This window comes from Suricata suricatta, chromosome 7, assembly GCF_006229205.1.
Source record: "Suricata suricatta isolate VVHF042 chromosome 7, meerkat_22Aug2017_6uvM2_HiC, whole genome shotgun sequence".
Classification (NCBI taxonomy): domain Eukaryota; kingdom Metazoa; phylum Chordata; class Mammalia; order Carnivora; family Herpestidae; genus Suricata; species Suricata suricatta.
The window spans coordinates 3,014,714-3,022,152 of record NC_043706.1 but is presented as its reverse complement, the minus strand read 5'-3'; the positions used below and the strand labels follow the sequence as shown (position 1 = coordinate 3,022,152).

Genomic DNA, 7,439 nt, shown 5'->3' with positions numbered 1-7,439 from the left:
TGAGTGCGAAGGCTCCACCACTTTTGAGCAAAGCGTACAAAGGTTCCGAGGGGGACAGGGCAGGAGCGGGGCCCGGACATTTACAACAGCAGGCATTTTCTCTTCCTCTTCTTGACGGGAGGGGGGCAGAGAACCGCTCGAATGGCTTCATCAAACACTGTCTTGAGGCCCCGCTGCGTGAGCGCCGAGCACTCCAGGTGTTTTACAGCACCGATCTCCTTGGCCATGGCCAAACCCTGCGGGTAGGTGATGGGAGTCAGCTTCTTCTCCTTCAGTTTGTTTTAAAAATTTTTGTCATGACTCATTATATTGCCTTCAGGACTCTCAAATGGGTCGTGACCCACATTTTTTAAATGCTAAAGGAAATCAAGAAGTGGTGTTACCAAGTTCTGCGCCGCAGCAAAGCGTGATGTTTGCCTGAATCAGCTGCGAATGGAGTTCAACGACCGTCAGCGTGTCCCTGGCAGAAAAGAACCCAATAGAAGTGCATAGGTTTTTATATTGTTCGATATGTGGCCCACGCACTCTACTGTTGCTTCCCAGGTTATTGGATGGAGGATCTAAGGTCATGTCCCTCTTGGCTGACAAACCATTAAACTTGGAAATCCTAAAAATGAGTATATGAAAAACAAAATCACAAAGGAAAGGGAAGGGTAAACTGGAAGTCTCTAAGAGCAGATTTCAAAAAAGATCTAAGCTAGGCACTAGAAAATTTCAGGGAACAAGTTGATACTCTCAGTAGACTGCAAGAAGACATAGCATGAATGAAACAGGATAGAAGGATGTGAGAACAAACTGAAAAAAAGCAAAACACTAAAAAGACATTCTAGATGAAAAAGGATAAAAATATATAGCAAGCATATTTCAAATGAAGCAGCATAATTAAAGTCATCCTGGAGAACTGAATGGATGCTGTGAAAAGTGATTCAGTTACATTTAGGATATTCTTTTATAAAGCTCGTCCATGAAACAAGAAAACGATGAATGAAGTAGAAGGAAAGAAAGTGATATAAAGGACAGAGGACGGAAAGCCAGTATAGGGATAACTGGCCATCGGAAAAAAGGTACGATATGACATCAGCTATGATGTAACACCTTCTGTATTCCAGGCAGGGTCCCAAGTGCTTTGCATCTATTAACTTTTTTAATTCCTAAAACCAATGAAGTTATTTCTGTATCATTATTCTCTACAAGTAAAGGAAGCTGGGGCACAGATACCTTGAGTTGCCCGAGATCACAGAGCCAGCAAATGGGGAAGCTGGGGCTTGACTTTAGTAATTTGGTCCCAAACTCTCACTTTTAATCTCTGTAACACTAGGCTCCCAAGGAAAGACGTACAATTTCCTGAGTTTAAGAATCTCTTTCATTCATGGCAGGTGGGAATGCAACACAGCACAATCACTTTGGAAGACAGTTTGCAATTGCAATTTCTCATAAAACTAAACATTCTCTTCCAGTATGATCTAGCAATCTCTTTCCTCGGTATTTGCCCGAATGAGCTGAAAACTTATGTTCATACAAAAATCTAATTTCCAAAACCTGAAAGCCACCAAAATGTCCTTCAGTAGGTGATAAGCTATCAAGCTACCTAACCACCCTGAGAAACGTTAAGTGCATATTGCTGAGTGAAAGAATTTAAAGAGGCTACATACTTTGACTCCAACCATATAACATTCTGGAAAAGACACAATTATGGAGACAGCAAAGATCGATGGTTGCAAGGTGTTGGTGGAGGAAGTAGTGATGAACAGAGAGAGCAAAGGGGAGTCTTAGAGCAGCGAAACTCTTCTGCATGCTGGTGTCATGGATCAGTCATTGTATTGTCAAGACCCATAGAACGTTCAAGACACAGTGAATGCCTAATATTAACCAGGAGTATAAGTAAGATCCACATTGGCTCATCAATTGTAACAAAGGTATCACATTCATGCAAGATATTACTGATAGGGAAAACTGGTTAGAAACTGGAAGAAGCGCGATTGTTGTTATAAAGTGAGGAAATTGCTAAGCAAAGTGTGGAAGGTGCAGCTTCAGTTCTCCCTGATGTCTCTAGTTAAAAAAGAAATTAAAAAACAAAAAAAGAAATTCAGGAAAGAACTGTTAAGCAAAGAGAAGCAGATTTTGATGACTTGAGAAATGTTTAGCCACACCTTATATATAAATGAAGCTTTCAGTCCTGCGGACAAGAATGTGTGTGTGTGTACACACCTATACATTAGTTTTAGTGACTTGGTCTGCATGTAAAATGGAAGCAAGCACAGGAAGTTACACACAGATGCTCCGGGACGAGATGGGTAAAATATTAACTGAGCAGCTATCATGATGAGTATTTTCATAATTTGGTGAATAAAGGACAAAGTTTACTGAGTTTTCACTGGATGCCACACTCTAAATGCCTTATTTAAAGTAACATTTAATTAAATCAGGGTGTTAGAGAACAGAAAAGGATAGAAATTCATGAAAATTGCACAGATGAATAACTTAAGATATAACCCTGCCTCAGTAATGTGCTTTTTTGCACAATGGCTAGAAGCTTGGTAATACACCGACTTTATTTTTTTACTCCAAAAATATAGTATCTATGTTATCAATAAATATTTGGGTGTAACATACAGCAGCAAAAATAGGACACCCTAGTGGTGAAGGATCTTTTGAAAGGAAAATATCTGATGAACTTTAGCAGCTACACAAAAAAGCATCTGAAAGTGGACAATCCAGTATGTCTACACAAGCCAGCACACCCATGGGCTCAGCACCCAGCTTGAAAACCAAAGCATTACCAAAATCCCAGAAACGCCTCCCAAGGGCAATAGTATTCTAACACCATAGGTTAGTTTCAAAAATTGGAATGCACTCCTGTATGTAGTCTTTCACGCCTGTCCTTCCTCATTATGAATGTGTAAGGTTTCAGTCATGTGACTGCGTGCTCTTGTAGTTTCTTCCACGCCCTTTTGTAAGCAAACAACCAACCAACCAACCCCTCACGATTTGTCTTCTACTGCAGACAGACGTTCGGTTTGTTTCCAAAGTAGGAGCAGCTCTTGCGTCCTGCACTTCAACATGTGTTGTCTTCCTTCACCTAGATCCATCCCATTAAAAAATTGCCGTCCAGTTAAACGAAGTTGCACCTGCCCCCTCCTTCCTCGCCGGTACCCTAAAGCGAACAAGCAGCTGATTGGTCAATCATTTTAATTCTAAGGGCCCACCACCAATTGCTGTTCTGCAGTGGTTTTTTAAGCACAGATTTTGGAGATTTCCTCGGTATCAATCAAAACTAGCGTTCCAGAGGACTTGAGCGCAGGCAGAAGAGCCGCACGCGGCAGGTACGAACGTGTGCACCCAGTCAGCAGGAGGGGGCTGCACACGTTCCGCATGACAGCTGCTTAGTGTCTACCCCTGCGGCCACGTGGTCCCATCAAACCACAGGATTAACGTCGCTCCCTTTCTCGTCTCTTCCTCGCTCCATACAGGCCACGGGATTCCTCCACACGCGATCGTTTCCGTCTCAAGTTCGCACAGCCCCGGGAGAGGAGACCTCAGCCAACGGCCTGCCGGCCTCCACAGCCTCGGGCTGGAAGGTGGAGCCCAAGCCCGGGAAAGAAAACGCGGCAGCCCTCGCTCACTTCGCAGTGGGCGCCTACGAAGCGCACGAATCGACAGGGTCCTGCTCTAAAGCCGCCGGGCTCCGCCGGTTCCGCGTCCCTCCCGAAAGCCGTCCCTGTCGGACCTGGGCACAGGGAGGTGGGAGGGTACCCCTCCAACAGGCCCCCCACCCTCGGCAGCGATCGCCCCACCCCCTCCTCCACCCTCGGCCACTGCACTTTCTATGTAAGGCCTGCGCCACTGCCTGAGCTTGTGTAGTCGTGGCCGAGTGGTTAAGGCGATGGACTAGAAATCCATTGGGGTCTCCCCGCGCAGGTTCGAATCCTGCCGACTACGGCGTGTTTTTCTCCGGCCTCAGCTCGCACGGGGCTGCTTAAAGTAAAAGTTACTTTAACTCCGCGAGGGCACGACTCCCTCTTTTCCCTGGAAAACCTGCCCGAAGCTTTAGCGGACGCCGGCCCGGTCTAGCCAGTGTAGACGCGCACCCGGGAACCTGGGCCACCACACAAGACGCTCCGCAGCCGCGTCTCCGTCAGTCCTTTCCGTCGCCCCGCCCCGGACGTGCAGCCGCGCGCTCTGGGGTCCGGCGGGGGCCGCGCTGGGCAGGGGGCGCCGGAGCGCGGGGACCCGAGCGCGGGGCAGGAATACGAGGAGGAAGATGGCTTCCACGCCGGGGGCGGAGCCAGCTCCAGGACCACGTGGTGAACGGCTGACGGCCAATCAGAATTGCCCCCGGAGGTGACGCGTCGGGAGTGCACAAGGTCACTCTTTAGGTATCCCTCAAAGGTTTGCGGTGTGAATCTGATCAGAGGAAACATCGGACAGTTTCAAAAGAAGGGTCATTCCCCAAAGTGCTTTATACACCTCACAAATCGTACCAGGATGAAGCACAGGAGGAATGAACGTTTCAGATCTTAAAAGACAATTTATTGCAACACATGATCTGGGATTTTCTTTTGCTGTGAGGATATTATTGGAGCAATTGGTGAAATCTGAATGAACCACATAGATTAAATTTTATTTTATCACTGGTAATTCCTGATTGTATTAATTGTTCTATGATTATATAAAACAATGGCTTTAAGAAAACACTGGGAGAAAACAAAATACTCACTGAAAATATTTAAGGATCAGACTATGTTTTCAAACTCCACCTCATACAGTTTCAAAAAAGTATGACAGAAAGGGAAAAGGAAAATACAATAATATGCTAAATATCTTAAACTTTGGAGAATGGAGTGAAGAGTATTCAGAATTTCTTTATATTCTTGTGAATTTTCCGTCCATCTGAAATTATTTCTAAATTATTTCAAAATAAAAGGTTAAAAGAAGAAAACAGGGGGCGCTTGGGTGGTTCAGTCTGTTAAGCCTCCGGCTTCGGCTCAGGTCAGATCTCACATTTGTGGGTTCGAGCGCCGCGTCAGGCTCTGTGCTGACAGCTAGCTCAGGGCCTGGAGCCTGCTTCTGGTTCTGTGTCTCCTTCTCTCTCTGCCCCTCTCCCTCTCATGCTCTGTCTCTCTCTGTATCAAAACTAAATAAAACATTAAAAAAAATTTAAAAAAGAAAAGAAAACAGAATAAAACTATAAATGAAGAATATATTCATTGAAACTTATTGTCTTCTTCCAAAATGAAGAGCAGACTGTACACACTGTGTTAGCTAATTTGGCAATAAATTTTTTTAAAGGAAAAAAATAAAATCAAAAATATACAGTTTGAACCACTGATATGAAAGAGGCAATGAGTAAATTACTGAATAGGAATTTAGGATTGGTGAAGAAATGGGTGCAAAATGCTATAGTGAGCAAAAAAATTCATGACACACAAGAAAAAGCTAACTAGGACTGCCTGGGTGGCTCAGTCAGTTAAGTGGTCGCCTTCAACTCAGGTCATGATCTCATAGTTCATGAGTTCGAGCCCCATGCCAGGCTCTGTTCTGACAGCTTAGAGCCTGGAGCCTGTTTTGGATTCTGTGTCTTCTTCTCTGCCCCTCCCTCATTTGCAGTCTGCCTCTGTCTCAAAAATAAACATTAAAAAAAAAAAAAAAGAGTTGGAGGCTTTACTGACTGAGCTACCCAGGTGCCCCCACACAGAATTCTTTCATAAAAGAGGTGATACCCTTCCAAGATAAAAGGCTAAATCTGAAATATTATTTTAAATTTTTTTAATTTATTTTTGAGACAGAGAGAGACAGAGCATGAGTGGGGAGGGGCAGAGAGACAGGGAGACACAGAATCTGAAGCAGCTCCAGGATCAGAGCTGTCAGCACAGAGCCCGACGCAGGGCTCAAACCCACGAAACATGAGATCATGACCTGAGCCAAAGTCAGACGCGTAACCGACTGAGCCACCCGGGGGCCCCTGAAATATTATTTTAAAATCAATTATTCAGTGTCATGAAGTTTTATAGTCAGGTGTAAAAGATAGCACTACTGTGTAGCACTGCCAGCCACGAGTTGATTTCTGAACAGACTCTTGCACAGGAGGCTGTCCCTTCTTTCCACCTGACATTGAATCTCATTGGTCTCTCTTCTTCATAGACGACCTATTCCTTTGTCATGGAGGAAACACGATTCAGCATGCATAAAGAACTATGCGGGCACTGACCTTCACCACGGGCAGGGCTTGAGGGCTCCGGTCCTTGGGAGAAAGAACACGTGATCTGAGGTGCATAAGGCCTTCCTCTTGAGGACAGGTGCTATTTTGTAGCGTTTTGGAAGAGACTTCAAGTGCAAAGAAGTAGATATGCTGGGCTGAGGAGACACAGGACCTGAGGGACAAAGTTCTGGCGGTGAGGGGACCCCAGAGAAGGAGCTCAAACTTCTATGTGTGAATTCTACTCACGTCATTGACAAGTCCCTCAACTGCACAGACAGAAGGATGTGCCGAAACTCCGTAGGGAAGAGCGGGTGGAAGGAAGGTGAACAATGTTCTCCAGAGACTCAGCAGCTGTGAACTTGTAGGGAAACACAGGTTAAAGTCCATGCCTCTCCCACTGGAGAGAGTGTCACCTTGGTGACACTGCTAGCTGTCACTTGAGACTTCAGAAGCATTAGCCCTTAGCAGTGAGAAGTCAGAAGAACCACACAAAAGAAGTAATGACTAAGTCTTTAGCGTAAGAAACACTAACAGACCGACTATAACCAAGGCTCAATCTTCAGTATTTCAGAAAGACTACCAGAAAACTCCGAATGTTTGAAAAGACAGCAATACACATCTATGTAATCCATGGGTCAAAGAAGAATGTACAATGGAAATTTTTAAAAATGTTTTGAGCTGAATAATAATGAAATACAATATAGTCTAATTTGTCTGATGTAGCTGGGCCATCTTTAGAGGGAAGTTTTTATTATTTTTCATTTTTATATATTTTTAAATGTCTATTTATTTTGAGAGAGAGAGAGAGAGCAGAGAAATAGAGGAAGACACAGATTTGGAATCCAGCTCCAGGCTCTGAGCTGTCAGCACAGAGCTGGATGTGGGGCTCGAACTCACGAACTGTGAGACCAGGACCTAAGCCCAAGTCCAATGCTTAACTGACTGAATCACCCAGGTCCCCCAACATTTTTATTTTTCACTGCATGTATTAGAACAAAAGAAAGGTTGAAAAGAAGTGATTAAATTTTTTAATTTTGTAGCTCAAGAAGTCATAAAAAGTTGTAGGAGCCCATTCTGCCAAAAGACCTGTTGAGATCCCGCTGTAAGTCACCAAGAGGAACGCGCATATCTCCAGCTTGTCTGGAAAGTGTGACCCTGGTGCAAGTGAGGTCCCTCAGTTGAGGATCGGGATTGAGTCGCTCTCCTGGGAGACTGAGCGTACAGTGTCACATGGCTTGTT

General features: G+C 44.7%; 1 non-coding gene across 1 annotated transcript; it reads left to right on the top strand.

Moving 5' to 3' along the window:
* Window positions 1-3,857: 3,857 nt before the first annotated feature.
* Window positions 3,858-3,939, top strand: TRNAS-AGA. Its single transcript has one exon. It is a non-coding gene; the product is annotated as a tRNA-Ser (tRNA).
* Window positions 3,940-7,439: the final 3,500 nt, after the last annotated feature.